The 19,445-nt window shown below is 41.5% G+C and overlaps 1 protein-coding gene across 12 annotated transcripts in view; it reads right to left on the reverse strand.

Moving 5' to 3' along the window:
* Window positions 1–19,445, reverse strand: part of FOXP1 (forkhead box P1) — a 391,349-nt gene that overhangs the window by 205,902 nt on the left and 166,002 nt on the right. For all 12 annotated transcript variants that reach the window (XM_074603302.1, XM_074603310.1, XM_074603308.1 and 9 more), the window contains one exon: window positions 19,039–19,104. The gene's annotated coding sequence lies outside the window, so the exon portion shown is untranslated. The remainder of the gene's footprint in view (window positions 1–19,038; window positions 19,105–19,445) is intronic.

Below are 19,445 nucleotides of genomic sequence, written 5' to 3' on the forward strand. Positions count from 1 at the left end.
GTTGAAGGTTAAAGTCTCGTGGTTAAGGCACAGCACCAGGTGCCACCTTGATCTCACTAACACTAATGGCAATTCTGCCATTTCTGTTAAGAGAGACATTCCAGGGATCTGGTCCCAAAACTTGCTGCAATGTTACTGGATAACTGAAAATTATTCAACAGCTTATCTGCCTCGGTTTTGGTGACTGTTAAAGGGAAAAAAATACATATACACCTCCCAGATGTTTAATTCATAAGTTATACAAAACTGTCAGATCTATGGATGACAGAAGAGAGATATTCATCATTTTTACAGCCTGATTTCTGTGGCTGGAGGTAACCCTATGTTTCTGCAAAGTCATACCCTCTTCCCACTCCTCCGCACTGCACAGGAGCAGTGGCTGAGCCCACCAACGTTAATGGTTTGCAACAAGAAGCCTTTTAAAAACAAACCGCTGGAAAGCAGTAGTGCGAAACAATCACAAAAGTCACAGTTTTGATGGACAATCTGCATACACACATACACACACAGAGAAACCTTCTCAACCTTGGACATTTCAGAGAGGTGCCTCCATCTACAAAAGGTCTGATTCATAGAGAACAGACTCGGTGTTGAAGAAAACAGGATGCTCTGAAGGCAGCTGTAAATATGCGCTTGAAACCTATTCCTGGCCTTACTCTTTCCTTCCCAGCTACCATTATTTTAAGGATTTAGATACACAGAAGATTCTCGTAACAGGGGATGAAGGAAAATAAAATGTAACAATACACACACACACAAAAAGATGAGTTCTTCAAAATCATTTCCCTTTTAAGTAGAAATTAAGCAGAAAACATATTTCTTTTTGTGCTGGGTAGGGAAAGGACTGTCTTTTGATTTGTTTCCACAACAGCTGACAGGACACATTCCCTGATTAGGGTACCAGAAATAATAATTAACACTCCTAAAACACTGTGTGTTACAATGACATACCAAAGGTTAAATGTGGCTGTTGGCTGTACTGGCAGTAAATTCCATCTCAGGTGGTTTAATGCAACTCCCACATTTTCCTCCCAGCCTACTCAAGGACCTGCTGGAGCTCCAGCACAGCACTGCATCAGCCTACAGACTCTACCAGGATGGGGTGGGAGAACAGACAAGAAACAGTCCTTCAGCTCAATTTACATTTTGTTACATTTAAACTTTTTAAATGTTTTTTTTTTTTTTTTGCTAACCACTGGACGTGGTATCAAACCATTTTTTTTAAAAGATCTGGTATTCAAGCTAAGATATCCAATGCTGCAAACATATTTGCACTGCAGAGGTGAAAAGCTCCACTAGTGAAAGGAACCAGACAAATAATTCTGGGTAGGGCCAGTTTTTACTGTAGTGTTTGGTACATTTGTCTTTTAGAGGCAGGACAAAGACCCTTAGAAAGGGAGATCAAGATATTCCCTGTCAAACCTTTGCAAACCAAACCAGAGCAAATCCACCCAGAATAACCTGCTACAAAGAACAAGGACTTTGCCCAAAAGCCGTGTATTTATTATGGAATCTCAGTGCCTATAAGTTAGGCACTCCAAAACTGCTCATCAGTTTTAAACAGCTTTATTAAGGACATGAAGGTCTGCCCTACATGCTCCAGCTGTGGCAGGGAACAGAATTAAAGTAGAAAAAACAAGGCAGGGTCAGGGGGTGGCTGTGCAGTAAAACTAAAACCATTACAATGGACTTTCTCTTCCAAAACTGCTTTGAAACAATTATTACAGCACCTCGTTAGCTCGCTCTTTAAAGTAAGTTGGACAAGAAAGGACAGAAACAAACTCCTGACAAAACTCCTGTCCACCATGAAGCCCTTGCAAGGTGGCTGGCTTGCAGGTGTGTCTCCAGACAGAGCAACACAAAACCCTTAAGAAAAAGGGGTAGCAGCAAGAAGATGGAGGTGCATCACTCTCACACACACACGTCTCTTGGCCCCAGGGACGCAGAATCAGGGTCGCTGCTCAGCCCTTCCATCTTTCTTGGCTCAGTCTAACGAGATGTCCTCCATATTCCCATCTGCCCTCTTTTTGCTCTTTGCCGAGGAAAACAATCAGCCCAAAGCATTGCCGGCTGCTGCAGGCGCTGGCAGCTCTTTTAGCAAATAGGCAAATCCTTCATGTCCAGCATGTCCCCGAATGCAATGAACCGCATCCAGAGAGCCTGGCTACAGGTCCCAGCTCAGGCAGACCGAAGCAGAAAAGAAAATCATCAGCCTTGACTCTAAGCTCCTGTTTCAGTGCTTCAAGTCACTACTGGTCAGCAAGGAGACTTTCGGATGTGCTGGTGTGTTCAGAGGGAAAACGCACAAATAAAAAGCAGGAGTCAAGGGCTGCGCCTCCTACTATCCCGAGGGTGAGCCTGGATGCCCCCCCGGCAGCTGGCTCCCAACAGGGCTCTGATGGCTGGTCACACCCGCTACTTCTAATCAACAAGCAAACTAAAGTGAAAAGTGGAAAGGACAAGGTGGATTTTACACAAAAGTGAAGTATCCCTTCTTCTCTATCAGTCTGAGGGGTAAAGGGTGAAACAGGATGAAACTGGTTTTGGTTTAAAGCTGCAAAGGAATCGCAGGGAGAGAGCGCTTACAGACAAATGTATTTTCATGTAAACTTTTATGCGCCCATCCCTTGTAACTGGACATCAGGGAAGATGTTAATAAACATCAGGGTGAGAAAAACATAGTAAAAAAAAAAATAAATAACAGACTACAAACCCATCTCTTCCAAGGTCTTAGAAATAGCTCTGCAGCGATATACTGCAGGGAGCCGAGCACACTCAAATACAAGTTTGCATCTTAAAGGTAAGCACACATACATACAGACAAGGTTTTGCAGATACTTGTTAGCTGTACTACAAGATTTTCCAGGGTTGGTGCTGCAGGTTATGTTACAGTGCTTGTAATATAGCTGCAGAGCAGCCCCCCAAGAAGGGGCCCTGAAAAGAAGCTGAAATAGCGACAGTTTTTGTTGCTGAGGATATTTCTGAGACACAGTTGCTGTTTACTGTGTTTCTATTTTCAATCAAGCTGCAAAGTCCACTCATAAAACATGGGGAGGCATTTCTTTGGGTGTGGGACAGTGCAACACGCACGCAAGGAAGACCAGCTCTTCAGCTGCTATGCCCGGGCAGAGCTCCACCAAAATACTCCTCATCTACAGCAAAGTATTTGGCCTATGAAGAAGAATCAAAATCCCCAGTTACCAGGCTTCTCTTGGTATATATTTATGCACAAAGCTCAAATAATTTAATACCACGCCTCACTAATCATGTGAGTGCACAATTTTTGCAGGGGCAAATGGTTCTTGTGCATTTATATTGTGCACCTCTTGCTCCCGGCTTAGAAAAGGTGCCTCAGAAACTTACTGGCTCTTTTAAAGGTGGCAACTATCTGTCTATGCCATATACAATCCAACGTGATTAATCGTAGCCTCCCTAGAAGAGATTAACCTACTCTACAAGGAGTCAAAAACTACTCGTAACGATAGCAAATCACAGCATATGGCCAATTGGACAACTTCATTCCACTTCAAAGGGAAATTAAGTAATACACTCTGGGGTATGTTCTCCTCTTGTTACACTCGCAAATCCCCATTAATGGTAATGATTGCACAAAGTGTAAGAAAAATGCTACAAACACATAAAACAAAGCAAGATCGGTCAAGAATACACAAAAGCATATGCAAAAGGTTCTAAAGAGCATTTAAATGTAACGCAGCTTCCTTCTTTCTTCCTTTCTTTCCTTAAAAGCAAGAGGCATGCAGGATTGCAAAAACATGTAATTTGCCAACACAAGTACAAACTACAGCTCCTGAAAAATACTGAAAAAGAGACCCGAATTTCAAGGCCCGTACAAGTTCATCATCTTAACTGGAGATCACAAAACTGTCTCCTCAAGTATAAAAAGAACATCAAATCAATTCTTTCCTAAGAAAACCATTTCCTACCAACTTTGAAAACAAGAATGCCTACAGAATGCCTACAGTTAGCTGATTGGACTCTCTGTGATGGTTTTGGCTTAGCTCCCTCACCCCTCCTCAGCTGGGTGGCTAAATGTGAGTCTAACCACGAGGTTCAGAGGGTTCTCTTCTTATTAACCTTCCACTTCATGCTTCTAATTTTAGACAGGAGTAAAGCCGCCTTTCAGAAATTCCACTTATTCTTAGTTAGTTCTGAGGTGAGAGTTCACATTTCTGTCCACTTCCATGGATCCAGACTACTGCAGAAGGACAATGCTGAATTAATACACAGGACAACACAGAGTTAATATATTGGGGTTTAGCCTTTTTCTACTTTCGTTGGATTTTTTATTTATTTATTTTTTAGAACGGTCAAAATGTTCAATGGCTCTAAAAGCACCATAAACCCCTGCCCAAATTTTGACCACTAGACACAAAATGAAATAGAGATGATCACTTAGATGCAAGATTTGTGACTGCAATCTGCAACCATCCATTGTGGTGGGGCAGCATCATGACTATTTAGTAGCTCCGTTAAACGCCCGGTGCCAAGACCATGCTGTCACCACGGCCCACCAACGCGTGTGAGTGTGAAGTGAGGTGGGGTGGGAACTGAAAGCGCCCTAACTGATCCTGAAAAACTGTCCTCCTTCCAACTAGCCGCTCTTCCAGGCCACAAGACATTTTCCAGCGTGGTTACAAGCACCACTTCAGTCAGGGCTGTTCAAGATGAATCTTGTCTTTGAGCAAGCAAGAAAAAATCTCAAGGGAAAAAATCAGATTTGGAAACTAAAGGTTTTGTAATCTCCTGCCACACAATTTGGCTTTCAGGCAAACTTCCAACCCTTTCAATAGCAAAAAAACCAGGCAAATACACTGTCTTCTACCATCTCCTAGTGTATTAAGACCAGAGTGTGATATGATACCACACACATTTAAGAAGCTGTACAAGCGGAAGGGAGTGACGCACCCATGCACAGCAATATAGGAGACAGAAAACATACCACATGAAATAAAACGGAGCCAAAATAACCACTTCTGTTACAACAAATTTATCTTCTCATAGCCCCCTACCAAATTTGGCATGGCTTTTCCTGGCACCAGGAGCACCTGGACGACCTGCAGTGCTGCTGCTGAGATGACTCTCTGCGTCAGGAGATCCTGGCTCGTCCAGACTTTGGCTATAGAAAGGGCACGAGACACGGAGAGAAGAAACACCGGCAAAGCTGACCAGCAGCGCTGAGCACTACGACATGCTCTCAGATACGACTGGGCTATTGCACTGCTCTTATCAGCAGATACAAGTTCAAGGTCAGCCCTGATGCACTTAGTGAAAACTGACACTGCCTGTGTCCTGTAGTCAGCATGACTTCAAATCAAGGCTCCCAATTATTAGGAGTAATTTTGTTTATTATTGCAGGGCCTCAAGACAAACAAAAAAAGAGCCCCATTGAGCTCAGCGCTTTAGAAAAATGCTTAATTAGCCTCTTCATAGGTTGTTCCCTCGAGATTCTTTTAAACAAGATATTTTCAAATATAAATAAATACAAATTTCAAAATTCCAGAAATCAGTTTCCTGAAATTTGTTTCTGTAAACAAGTAAAACAACTTTGCCTTTCCAAATTTCAGCTGTACACCAAACATGTAACTCATTTACTTTAAGAAAAATTTGTATTATAAAATCTTGGTCCTCGGGATGTAAATAGATTTTTGCCATTCATTTAAGCTAGGATTTGAACTCAAATTTTCTCTGAACTCTGTGAAAGTTGCAAAATAACTGTTTTTCTGTTGTTTCTCTCCTTCAACTACAATATTTATATATCAACGATGTACACCACAAATGTACAGGAACGTTCTCAAGTTGGAAAAACAACTTAAGAGTTGAATTTAACTCAACACTATATGAATCGGTCTATGAAATTTGAAGCCATGCTAAGATCTCATGAGTTCAGCAGGATAACGAAGCAGCACGTAGCTAGATAAGACCAATACCGGGAACGTTACAGTAGCGAATGCAGGAGAACATGAACAAATATTTTAGAAGGTGAAGTAAAAGCTCAGGCTTTTTCCACTTTCTCTGGAGGCATCTGGTCATGTACATTATTAAAGATGCCAAAGTAGCCATACCACTGGTCCAACCTGCCGTACCAGCACTTGTATGCTGTTCTTAACACTTGCTAAATTCAAGAGGTGAAAGGAAAAAGTGGCATGTCAGGCAAGAGGAAAGCAGCCATCCCTCAGAGTCATTCACCCATGGTATCAAATCTCCCCAACCTGTCAGCGGATGGATCCTGAGGACCAGACCATCACTTGAAAGCATTTTATGACCATTTTCACATGCAAATACTTTCTGCTGAGTCTCCACCTCGCTCACATTTGTACCAATAATTTAGAGGTCACCAGCTATTACATCCTATTATCTAACCCTTCAGACTCTGCTTTATTTCTTTTTACTGTAACTCTTCACTGGTGTTTCCATTCACCTTTGAAGATGCCTGTTTAATTTAGCTGGATTTTTAGACCACACCTTGGGTTACATTTTACCCACGCTTATTCTAGCAATTTCTTGTCAATAAGTGGTATTTGGATACCCCACAGAAATCCCACATCAAGTATTGATTAGTGTTATTTCTATTACCATAGGCCAAACCAGTTAGGTTCTAAGAGGAAAGTGAAGAGCTTGCTTCCTTGTTCTTGAGAAGAAGGACACAGCTGTTCTCCGTAACGAGGAAGACACTGACACAGAACCAAATAAATGTGTTAAAAATGGTTATTTCTCTGGCATGGTTAAATAAAGAAAATATAGTAAACTACTTTGCATGCAGAGGATAAAATCAATATGGTTTCCACTCAGGCAACAAAAATTATGGCATCTTGCTTTACATACAGACATACTCTTCATTTAAGGTGGAGTTTACACAATTCTCCTCTGAATACACAGCTTTGCAGCATGCACCTCTCTATAGCACTCGGCAATCTCTACTTGACATTAGTGCTAAACAATATTCATTAAGAGCGTAACACTAAAGTGCAACATGTAAGTAAATCAAACTCTCAATGCTCTATTTTACAAATTTCATGGGCCACTGGGGATAATTAAAAGGGTAATTATATAAAGTTGGTGCAGTTTTGAGACTCAAATGACATTTTCTGCTTTAAAGCACTTGATAATCTGGTATTTTTCTACTAAGACAGTCTTTTTTGTGCTTTTATAGTCAAGCAGCATAAACAAACAAGAACTGTTATTCAAGATACTTCAATTCTTTTTTCTGTCTCTGTCCCCACACTAGTTTTCTTGATAAATACCACTCACTACTTACTCCTAGAAGTCCTATATTAAGATATAAAGAAAAACGAGGCCTTTTTAACATTAAAAAAAAAAAAAAAATCACTGATCACCATAAAATGATACTGAGCCTCAAGCCTGGTTTAAACTGTAGCTCTGAACAAAAATGGTATTGCTTTGCGTGTTTACAGCGCTGGAGTGCTGTTTGGTTTGTCACTGTGTTTAACCACTGCTCTAAAGCTAGCAAAGTACATTACTGGTAGTAACAGCTCATGAAAAATACAGCGAAGAAACTGCTAGTGGCAGAAGCATTTAACTTTCTTGTTAGCAGCCTCCCCCATGTGGCACTTTAGCACCAGCAAGTTGTTTATTATGTTCTGTGCCAGGCAAAACTGATTAAATGGGGCTCTTAAGAATCAAAGCGTTATAAATTCATGGAAATACAGCAAGCAATAAATTCCACGGAATTAAAAGCTTACTAGTGCTATTAGCATTTCAGGGTGTTTGCATTGTTAATAGTGATGTGCAAAAATGATGTTCCTATAAGACAAGGCAAACCAACAGAATGTATGCTTTAGCTGCTACATTTTTACACAATGTCATCATTACTTGTAAATTTTTTCCCCCCAAAACTAAAATGCTCATTAATGTTTTAAAGAAAAATCTGAACCAAAGGTCTATAGACCAAAGATTTACATCCCTAGTAAAAGAAAAGTATTATACATGAAACATAATGCCATTATGACTCTATGATCATAAAGAGCTGGAGATGGATACCCCAAGGCAGAGGTCTGCCCTGGCTTTCAGGAGGAGGGAGCAGGGTAAGGCAGGGTGATTTTGCTGACATTATGGGGACACATTACAACGCGACAACTTGCTAACAATTTAATAAGTAAACTCGATGCACAGTAATTCTTAATACCAAAAAGAAAGGGCAATCTAGTCTGACCTGGTGGTCAGTAAATCTGTCAACAGCTCTCCAAAGAGACATCTTTACTCTGGGTCGCTCTATCATCATTCCAGGGGAATGACTCTGGTGGCAGGTGACTACCTTCTCCATCATTACTGCAGAGCTCCACACGAAACACTAACACCAAGCTGGTATTAGGCCTTCCTTTATGCCCATCTGTTTGCAGGTAGCTGATGACTTTGTAAATGGAATTCCTTTCAAGCGGAAACTTGGTAAAGAAGCTGCCTTAGGTATGTGGCTAGGCAGGAAAAGAATTAGGACACACTTTCCAAAACTGCAGAAAAAATTAGGCCTTGCAGAGTTTGTTTTCTTGTTGTGTTTTGTTGTTGTTTTTTTTTTAAAAAAAAAAAAGGAACAATTTGTACCTTTATGAGCTGCTTGAACACACAGCAGCCAGATAACCTAACCTGAAATGTCCCTCTGGGGGGCGAGGGGCAAATCTGGCTCTTGTTGCAGATGGGAAAATCAAATTACAGCCTTGTTGCCACCGTTCAGGTTTGACATAGGATAAAGAGTGTATTCTGGACAGTACATCATGCACAGCTGGCAATATACGAAGTCAAGAAAAAACAAGAAAGCTTTGTCCAGAACAAACAGTACCCATGCCACAGAGTGAGTCAGCTGCAGAGGTAGGAAACGAACCCCAAATCCTGACTCGCGGGCTCAGGCTCTGAGCGAAGCACATGTTAACAGCAAAAACCCTTTCCCAAGATTGAGGGGGTTGACATTTTGTTTGCCTTGAGCAAAACAAAACAAAGCAGTAGGTTTTAAACTGCTCAGAGGCACGTTGTCTTTTTGATGTATGCATGTCCTGGCAGTCACACATCTGCATCAGGAGAGAAATAGTCCAGGTTTTTTGGCAGTTATTTAGTCCTTTTCATCTGAAAGTTGAAAATACACCACTGAACCTTTGCAGATCAGGGTTCTGCATATAAAAAGCAGCTGCTGAATACACACAGGGAGCGAGGACTTTTTCTTAATGTTTGAACAGTTCCAAGTTCAAACCCATTAAAGTCCAGGTCACACTGGGATCATGTCACTATTAATGCATCCAGTTACATGCTGAGGGAAACCCAATATAAAACTATGATAAACTCTCGTTCTCCCGCAGAGATATACTCAGGTCTTACCCAGATAATGCCACAGATCACTCTTCATAGGCGGTGACCAGATGAGATGTCAGTGTCAGAGGACAAAACCTGGGAAATCTCTCTACAGTTGTTTTTAAAAAGAAGGTCTCCTCAAATGTCTACAAAGCTTGTTTGGGCCATTTTGTCCCCATCCTCTTAGGGTAAGAATTTCTTATCCCACTGATGCTGTCTCCTACACATCACAGGTTCCCACACAATCTCCTCCCACATCACCAGCAGCCCACCCTCCATCGCGCTTCATGAAGGCACTGGGGCTGAGCATGATGAAGACCCCTTACTTCGTGCTCCTGCTCCTTTTGGGGACAGATCTTTACAGATGAGCAAGGTCCCACTCGTTTTATGCAGACTTCATGCATGGCCAACTACATGCTGCACCAGGAATGACAGCAGCAAGGAAACAGACTCGGGACAGGCCAGCTACTGCCCAACCACACATGAAGGCACTCTGGTATCTGCCCTCTGCAGATACCTGGTATCTCGTAATACAGTTGATAACAGCCCTACTCTTGCTAAGAAGGAAGACTGAGTCACAGGAGAGGGAGACACAAGTGGGGGGCACTGAGGGTATGTGGCTTTATGACGGCAGTGCACACAGGGTTTGGTGGGAGTGCTCAGGGCTTCCCCTTGCTGCATGCAGTCAACTGGTATGGTGATGCCTAGAGAAGGCCACTGCTAGCTGAGGAAAGACAGCAAGAAACAGAGGGGAAGAGCTGGGCACAGATTTATGTTAAGGGACAAACAGCTTTTCCTAATGTTCTAGAAAAACCCAACTTATCAACAAAAACCTAACTGCCAATATTCCCAAGCAACATACCCACCAGAAAGTTTACTCCCTTACGGCAGTCCATCAGGTGTCTGGGTTGGACAGAGCAATGCACAACTACCCCTTTGATGTAAGAAGTGGGTAAGATTAGGTGGGCTGGGACGGAGGAGATCTCATGGCCCACACTAAACACCTATGGGACTGGAGACAACCCAAACCTGCAAGGCAGCAGTGAGATGTGTGCTGACACAGCAGTGCATAAGACACTGCAGACAGCCTCCATGTCTGCCTGATCACTGTCTATGACAAACCCTCTGCAGCACAGGAAACTTCCATTCCAAACCAGCAACGGTCAGTGATCCTGAAGTTTCTAGTACTCGCCCAACAACACCTGTGCGGCAGACAGGAAAGCAAGAATGGATGTTTCTTCTGAACGGTGGTCTCAAGACTCACTGAGGGTGCTCAGACTCCTTGTAACTAAAAGCCTTCCCCCTCCAGTAGCTTCTGTCAGGGCAACTTCAAAGACAGGCTCCTCAGGTGGCAGACTGTGAGACTGGGATGCGAGTGATGTAGCACAGCACCACAACGCTGCCCCGTCCTGCCCAGCTGGAAATCACTGTAGGAGTTTAGCACGAGTTTCAAACACAGACGGGTCTAGTAAAACCCAACTATTTACGCAGCTCCTCTCTGAGCTTTCCATCCTAACTGTGCTGGAAAGGAGGAAAAGGACTTTACTGGACTTTTTGACCTTATCAAGTATCTAGAAAATACTACGGCTGATCTGGATGTATTTCAAACCGAGTTAACCATGGCAGCTTAGAAAGCAGTAATGCTCCAGCTGGCCTGCTTATTATGAACATATGACACACTAACTACACAAACTTTGAGAAAATGAGCGAGCACACACTATACACGTGGGATTTACACTGTGCACATGCTGGATTTGCACTATTCTTCACGAAATATTCTGAAACTTATTACAACTCTGAAAAAATCATGAATGCTCTCAGAGATTCAAGATACATAATTTTTTAAAAAATAACAACTTCAATATTAAAATTTAAATTATCTAAAAAAATATTGCCTCATCCACTTGAGTCTCATTGAGGAGAAATTTTAAAAAGCCAAAGTCTGCATTTTTGAATTACATTTTTTCAGTTACCCAACTTTCAAAAGAAGGACAGGCCAGACTCTCCTTTTAACTACATGAACACAAATCCAGATAATTCTTTCAGTTTTAAATAATATTTTGCCTAATTAATATTTTTTTCCCCCTCCAAAACATGTATTTATCTGCTGTGAAATCAAAGGCAGAAATGAATTGTTTTAAAGATAGCACAGAGTAAATAACAAGTTTGGAACCTTGCAGCCTTACCCTGGCAATTTGTCTCATATAATTGACTCAGCAGACATGCTTACAATTTCTTACAACTTTTACAAGACCTCCTGTGGGCTTATTTTAACGTTCTCCAAAACTGAGCCTAGAGCTTTGAATGCTCTAAGTAAGTAGCAACAAAAGCAATCATCTCTCCCTCCTTAAAACAAAAGGAAACAACCAATAAAAGCACACACTTTTTCTTGCTTGACATCAGATCTCAAAGAGGAATTAAGACACAGAAGAATTAGCACTTTTTCAGAAACAATTTTTCTGTTCTTTTCCAATAACATTTTCAACAATGTTCAATTTGCATTCGGTAAAGCTTTAAAAAGCAAAATTATCCCAATAAAAATTATCTTTCCCAATTATTGGAATAAAATTTAAATGGAGAATGATGACAGCAATGAAGCAAACAAACCGTAAAAATAACCACATGACAGTTTTACAATTAAAAAGGGGTTAAAAAAATCCCCCTCTCCCCCAAAAAGGAAACGGTCTCATTGCCTATATTACTGATTTATGCTGTTGTTGGCTTTTAAATGTAGCACTTTCTATTTCTAAGATCTTCACGGACAATTATTAATGTCACGACTGCGTACCACTGTTCCATTGGTGGAAGTGCCCCAGTAGCAGGAAATGCTGTGCCCTTCCACAGACATTTCCTTCCATCAGTGGGATCCACTAACCCTTAACACGTCAGAGGATTAAATGAAACGCTTGTACTACAACTAATACGGATAAACACAGGGGCTATCAAAAATAACGAAAAAGGTATGACAGGAGAATAGACTTATTACTCAAAAGATGTCAATTTATCTTTTGGTTTTTTTTTAAAAAGGGGATAACAATTGCACTTTTTTTTTTTAAACAAAATAGAGAACATCATATTTCAACAAAAATCTATTTTGAAAAGCCATATTATAAACTACAGATATTAATGGTTTGCAATGGAAATGACGTCAGAGTCTTAGTTACAAATGTCCAAATGTTTGTGCTACCCTACTAAAAAAATAAACAGTGATCTCAGAGTCAGAAATGACCCTTTTCAGCAATTAAGCAGTATTACGCAGAACACACTGAAAAGTATATGGCCAGCAGAGGTAGGAGAGCCCCAAATTAAAATTCACAGGTTGCACTGGGAGAAACACTTAGCAATTAAACATCTTGGAGGTGGCGTCTGAAGTTCCTGCCATTAGGAGCAGTGAAAAACGCTTTCATATGTTGCAGTGAGAAATATGGGCAGGCAACAAAGGCCAAAAACTTTCTTTTTTTTTTTTTTTTTAATGTCTTGGCTTTTGTACAAGCTACCAAATAAAAAGGGTGGCCTCCTGTAATGCCCACTGACATCACTGGTCTTGTAACACTGCCACTGTAAAATATGGTTGCTACTGCTGCAGGACAATAACTTAAGCATGCCGGAAGACAGACTTCTGCCGTGGTAGAAGGCAACGGGCAGTGACCTAAGAGATGACCAAATAAAATATGAAATATGCAACAAGAATCTATTTCTGGTGTCACTTTTTCACATCTCTAGATTTTATAACATAGGAGCATGCACCATCTTTGCAACACGAGTTTTCTAAGGGCAGGTTTCAAGCCTTCAAATCTACAAAAGGTTCTTGCTCTCATGTAGAGAAGCAGGCATGGCTGGGAGATGCTAATAGACAGCAGTTCCATGTAGGCCCATCAGCCTGTTTGCCCTAGCAAGAGGCAATCACCATTGCATCCACTGGCCCAGCAGCACAACCTGCACAAGAACAAGTTTCAGCACAACTCCTAATTCAGAGTTATTTGCCTGCTTCAGAAGGAAACCTTGAAACTGGATCTTTCCATCCCATTTGTTTTTGTTTCAGACTGAGCATGAGTTCAGGCTATCTAACCTGTAGCCCACGCCTAGGTTCTGGAGTAATGAGGACTGATGCCGCTCCCACCTATGCCATTCACAATTCCTTCCTAACCCAAGCTATGATTAAACACAGAATGTCCTGACACATTACCCACCTTAGTCTCAAAGAACAAGGCTAGAAATCACATTGTCTGCATTGCATGGTGTATTAAGAGCTGTTCCCTTGGCGTTGGGCCAAGTTAAAAGATGAACACAGTGATATACCTGTTGCACACAGTCCACAGCAAAGCTACAATTAGCATGAGAGAGGCTGTTCGTGGCACAAGAGCAGGCTCCAACCTTCTGAACACAGTTTTTACAGCACCGTTTCACAAATAGCTCAGGCTGGTGACTCCAACCAGCTTCGATAGCACTGCCCACCACTGCAGCAAAAAAATCTCTCACAGACACACCGGTGCCTAGCAAGGGATGTCGCGTCTTCCCCTCTTGAGATGCACATCACTAAATTTCTTGGTACATAGAAGACCAGTGGGAGGAATTCAAACACACGCCCACAACAGGGATGCTGCAGCCCTGAGGTCCATGATGGCACTTGTCAATATGGGCATTTTTGCATGAAACTCATTAGATGAGGCAGGTTGAGCCTCTTGCAACAACAGCTTGGTTTAATGGACCTCACAGCACTTTTTAGCAACTGACGGACATCAGTGCACCCTTTACAGTTGCTTAATGCAACTGCTTACAACCTGTACAGGTTGGGCCATTTCCAATATCTGAAATTGCGTTTGATCGGTGGGTACAGGTTAGGCAAGCGGTTTCCAAACCTAGAGGTGTGCATGAACCACTCAGCCTCGTGCTTCACATTCTTCACAGATTCGAAACAGATGATGATACTGTGAGAGCATGTTAAGTAATGCAAATCACCACCTGCGTTTTACTGATGATCATATCAAGAATCTACCTAAGATAATGGAAGAAACACTGCAGGATTACGCAAAACACTGGCCAAACCTTGCTCACATTAGCAGTCTTCATGAAGACCAGACAGATTTGGTCCCGAAGCGTAAGATAAGACTTTTTTAAAGCCGAGAAACATATTTTTCTACCAGCCCACTTGAAGATTTATAATATATTAAGGAACGTTAAAATGAAGAAGAAAAAGAAGAAAAGCTAAATGGGCCAAAAGCAAACAAAAGAAACGTGTTCTCTTGAGATTGCTAATGCTGCCAGACAATAGCACAGAAAGAACTCCTCTGACAGATCTTTGAAGTCTTCAATACAGCATGCTAGTGGTCCATGTTAATGAGATTTGCTCAGATACTTTTTAAATTATTCCAAAATGTCTTAATCTATTTTCTGTATCTTCTTGACCCAATTGCTTCAGGAAAGTCACAGCTTCACCCATCTCTGGACTAAACTTTTCATTCAAGTAGGTAAGGTCTTCAAGCAGTTTGTGTTGACAGAGGCCAACATGCAACCTTTTTAGGGTTTACCCCAAAATATGCAGATAATATTGTCATTTCTATTACTACAGATTACAGAAACACTTTGCACAGCACTGTACCTTTCAATTTCAGTAACTCAAAGGTCTTAACAAGTAGAGTATTAGAACCTCTCCCAACAATCCAAAGGTGAAAGAATCCAGTCCTAGATGTGGCTTGACAGACAGTAATCACTCCATCTATGGGCCTACCACCCCACCAACAAGTGAACAGCAGGCATCAATGGGGGCTCACAGATCTCTCTTTCCTGCTGGGGGTGATACAAGTACTCATGAAAAATGCTTCCAGTATGGCTCCATGTAATTTGGGCCTGTTGCAGAGAAAACATTGGAGAAAAAGTCCAAGAACCAGGTTGTCTGCTCCATGACAGACTTTCTTGTGAACGCACGCAAGTCACAGGACCCATATTCAGAAGTAGCTGCACACCACATCTTCTAGGAACGACGCCTATTTCTGCTCTGTAATATGCTTTAAGACCATTAGGTGAAAAGCAAGAAAAGTCAAGATGCCAAACTCAGTAAGGTAAACATCACGCTACTAATTTCACACTGCCCGACATGCAAGCACCACTGCCACCCAGCCGGTACAGAAAACAGGAGCAAGGACCTCACCAGCACATCTTCTGAAAAGTCACTAGCAAGGAAGAATGCCGGGGGGAAACTGCACAAACTGTTGAGCCCTTCACAAAAAGAAACTTCTCTGAAAAAGTTTGTTCAGGGCTTCAACTTTTGCCAGGGGCTCCTCCTGCTTCAGCCAGTGAAGACATGGCACAGTGACGTGCCAACCCAGTTTGAGAACTATGTGTCTTCCTGATGCAACCAAGTGGCAGGACTATTGGGAAAAAACATTTTGTTGGGTGTTTTTTTTTCCCCCTCAGAACCACTTTGTTTTCCACAAAGACAAACTGCATGATCCATTTTTTTGTACCAAGCTTAGGAAAGGAAGTCCTTCTGACCTTTCTCCTGGCTCAAAGGGAAGGGAGGAGAAAATACACATATATAAAAAAGTTAAAGCTCAAACCCACAGATTTATCTGTTGATCATCTAATTCAGTTCTGAGTTACAGCAGGCAGCTTCTGTTTTATTATCAATATTTAATCAGCATTTAACTCAGACAAGCATTAAGATTTGAAATTTTAAACTAAGTGCAACTTTGCTAAATCCTTTGTGTTGATTTTTTTCCCGTTAAGGGTTTTCTAAAGGATTCTATCTTTGCTATCTTAAAAGTCTGCATGTGTCTTTTGTTATCAATAATGTACAACTTTAGTAGCATGTTTTGTACTTTTCAATTTTTCAGCATGCAAGCTATCCCTGATTTACAATGTTCACTGAATGGTGTTTGATTATTGAAAATGCTTTTACATACATTTAAACAAATGACTGCTCCTGGAAAACTAACACTATTGTCCATAATTCTGTAAAAATACATTTCCCCTCCCTTCTCCCCAAATCAAACATTTCAATTCAAATTCTTACTTTGAGGAAAAGCTGGCATATAATTAGGCATTATGCCTAACAGTGCTAAATAAAGGAGAAGGTAAACATCTTAATTCTGAAGGTTTAACCATCAAAGCCCCTTGCTATATCTATTCTGTTATTTGCGCCTCTGTTCAGAGCTCTGGAGCTCACAGTAAAAAAGAAAGCAAACAAAACACACAATATAAAAATCTGTTTTACCAGCTCTGTGCTGTATCCCACTCCGCACGCCCGAGGCCAAGCTCGCATGCAGTGCTGGGACGCCTGGGGCCAGGTGGCCACTCCTCAAGGAGTAGAGAGTCCTGCTCTGTAACTGCACTGAGCAGCTTAACCGCTAACTCAGAAGATGGGATTTCACCTGAAATTAAGCTATCGAGCAATTGAGCTCAAACTCAATCAACCAAACCCTTAACCTTCCCTGTTTCAGTGGCACTGCTCTAATTAGGACTCTATCACTATTTCCATTACTATCTCCTATTCTCATGGTTTATTATCTTGGTAGTTTCAATTCTCACCCAGTTGAAATTTAACATCCAGTTTCTTGGACCACATATCATTCGTTATGGCTTTATTTTATGAAATATGTTGCAAGATTATGGACTGATCCTGCAGCAAATAGGTTTTCGTTGAAAATGGCACCCCTCACTGCAATGGAAGGAGGAGAGAGCTAAACCTTCTCACAGAAACAAGTCCTATTATTAAAGGACAGATAGAACAACTTATTTTTCATCAAGTTTTGAATTTTGTTGTTTGAAAACATGTGCTTGAACATGCATCCCGCTTGCATACGTGGTTCTGACCCATGTTTCTCCAGCCGTCAGGGTCTTCCCACTGAGCCCAGATCAGCTTCTAGGAGACAAGAGTTTGGCTGAACCCTACTTACCAGCTCTGCCCAGGGGTGCAGGGTGAGGCTCAATAACCTATGATACTCAGGTGGTCAGACTGAAAAATCTAATGGTCTTTTCCAGTGATATATTCTACCAATCACCCAAACTGCTTACTGCTGAAGGATGCATGCCAGAGGGTATGTCTGGCATGCGTGGTGCCCTGATGGCAGCAATACAAAATATGTCTGCTTTTGGAGACATAGCCTACAAACTTCTAAGGTGAGTCTAAAGGTAGTGTTTTGCATTTATCACAACCAAAATTCCTAATTTTTCTGGGTCACATAGCATCATGGCCACGTATGAACTGCGGCTCCACAGGAATCCCATTAATTCTGAGGCCATCTGATGTACCTGGGATTTAAAATTTTTCACTTTTTCACAAAAACTCAAAGGGGAAATAAAACTGCAGGGCAAGAAACCACCATCTTAAACTGCAGGATCTGCTGCTTCCTCTTCAATAGCTGAAATGTATCTAATACCTCATGGGCTCCACCACAAAATAACAGTAATATTCAAATCTTGAAGAGGGGCATATACCATACAGCTGACATACACCACTGGCGTGGCCAAGGATTGCAATATTCACTTGAACTTCATGAATTTCATCCTCACTAAATAGCTATTTTTGGCAACAAAGAACTGAAAAAAAACCCCACATCATCCTCAGATCTATTTTAATTTAAAACAGAAGAGGAACAGGGACTTTTTTTTCCCCTTGAAGTACATTTTAATAAAATTAAAAATAAAAATAGCTCTAATTCACTCCGATGCATTTAGTCATTCCGTAAAATTCTAAGTTTAAAATGAAATCACCATTTTATATTCAAACAAGGTCAAGAGAACAGCACTAACGAGCACTGACATCACAGCGAACAGCAGCCACTGCTCAACGCTTACATCAGTGTTGCTTGTTGCTATGGTGCTTAACCGACTATTAATTTCTGAAAGAAGGTGATTATAAAGCAGCCATATGAACCTCAGTCAGATGACACCCTTCAGTACCAAACACTGATCTGTGTTACTCTTCTCTTCTGCAAGTTAATTTTGTGAATCACCACTTTTGTGATGTTAATATTCCTTTCCAACTTCAAACTTTGGACCAGAAGAGAGGCAAGGAGTTAATTTAGAAGCAAGGGACTTTCACGTTGCTTTAAATAAAAATAATTTTGCAGAGAGTGATATTTCTTTCCTTTTTGCTATGCTCCAAAAGACTAAAAAACATGTGTTTTAGTTTTTCCAGTGATAATAAGCAATCAAATTAACAGCTAAATTCTGCCTTCCTGCTCTGCTCGACGTGCTGCTGTAAATCCAGAAGTGTCTCAGCCTGGGATGAAGCAGCATTGAAGCTGACTTGACCACTCCCCAGGGATTTGCCCCAAATAAGGGGTCCTCTGCTGTGGGGCTGTGCCACTGCAGCTCCCAGCCCAGCAGCCATGGATGCTAGGCCATGGACTTGGCCATGTGGCCACCAAGACCAGCCAGAGCAAGGTCTCCCCATTCGCGCACAGGCTCTGTCCGGTTACCAAACAGCCTTCTCAGAACACGGCTGAAAGCAAAGAAGTGCATCTTTGTGGACTTGCTCCTAACATGGAACTGGACACCTAAACCATTGGCTTCCCAGGCAAAAAAAAAAAACAACATGGGTTTTTAAGGCACAGCAATGGCTCCAAAAGCTTAGCTCCAAGCCAACGCTGCAATTTTTTAACCATGTTGCCAGAAGAGCCTTTACTTGTGCAACTAAGGCATGCTTCTAGGGTTTGCAGGATCAGATCCTTCCTTCAGGCATGCTTCGGAAACCGTGTGCAAAACAGTATTTGTATTTACCTTCTTCAGATGCTCCAGTAAAGCAATCTTCAGTTACAGCCACCCAAAAAGGTCACTCTTCTTACCCTGCAGAGAAAGAAGGTAACACACGTGACTGCTGGGTCAGTGTCAGCAACAACACCCAAAGCATTTTCATTGGCACCACATTTGCAAGTACAAACATAAATAAAGCAACAAATGAATCTAATCGTGTTTAATGGTGAATGACTTTCAGAGAGAGTTAATAAAAACAAGCAAGTCACAGGACTGCTGCTTATCAGTACCAGCCAGTGTGAGGCTCTTCAGTTCTGCACGAACAACTTGGTCTTTGGGAGAAAAAAAAGAAGAAAAAAACCCATGGAGATGAGACTTCTTTGTTCTCTAGCATAAACTTTCTTAATCTTGATGTCTATCAATCTATTTTCAGT

Source organism: Larus michahellis, chromosome 10 (assembly GCF_964199755.1).
Source record: "Larus michahellis chromosome 10, bLarMic1.1, whole genome shotgun sequence".
Lineage (NCBI taxonomy): Eukaryota > Metazoa > Chordata > Aves > Charadriiformes > Laridae > Larus > Larus michahellis.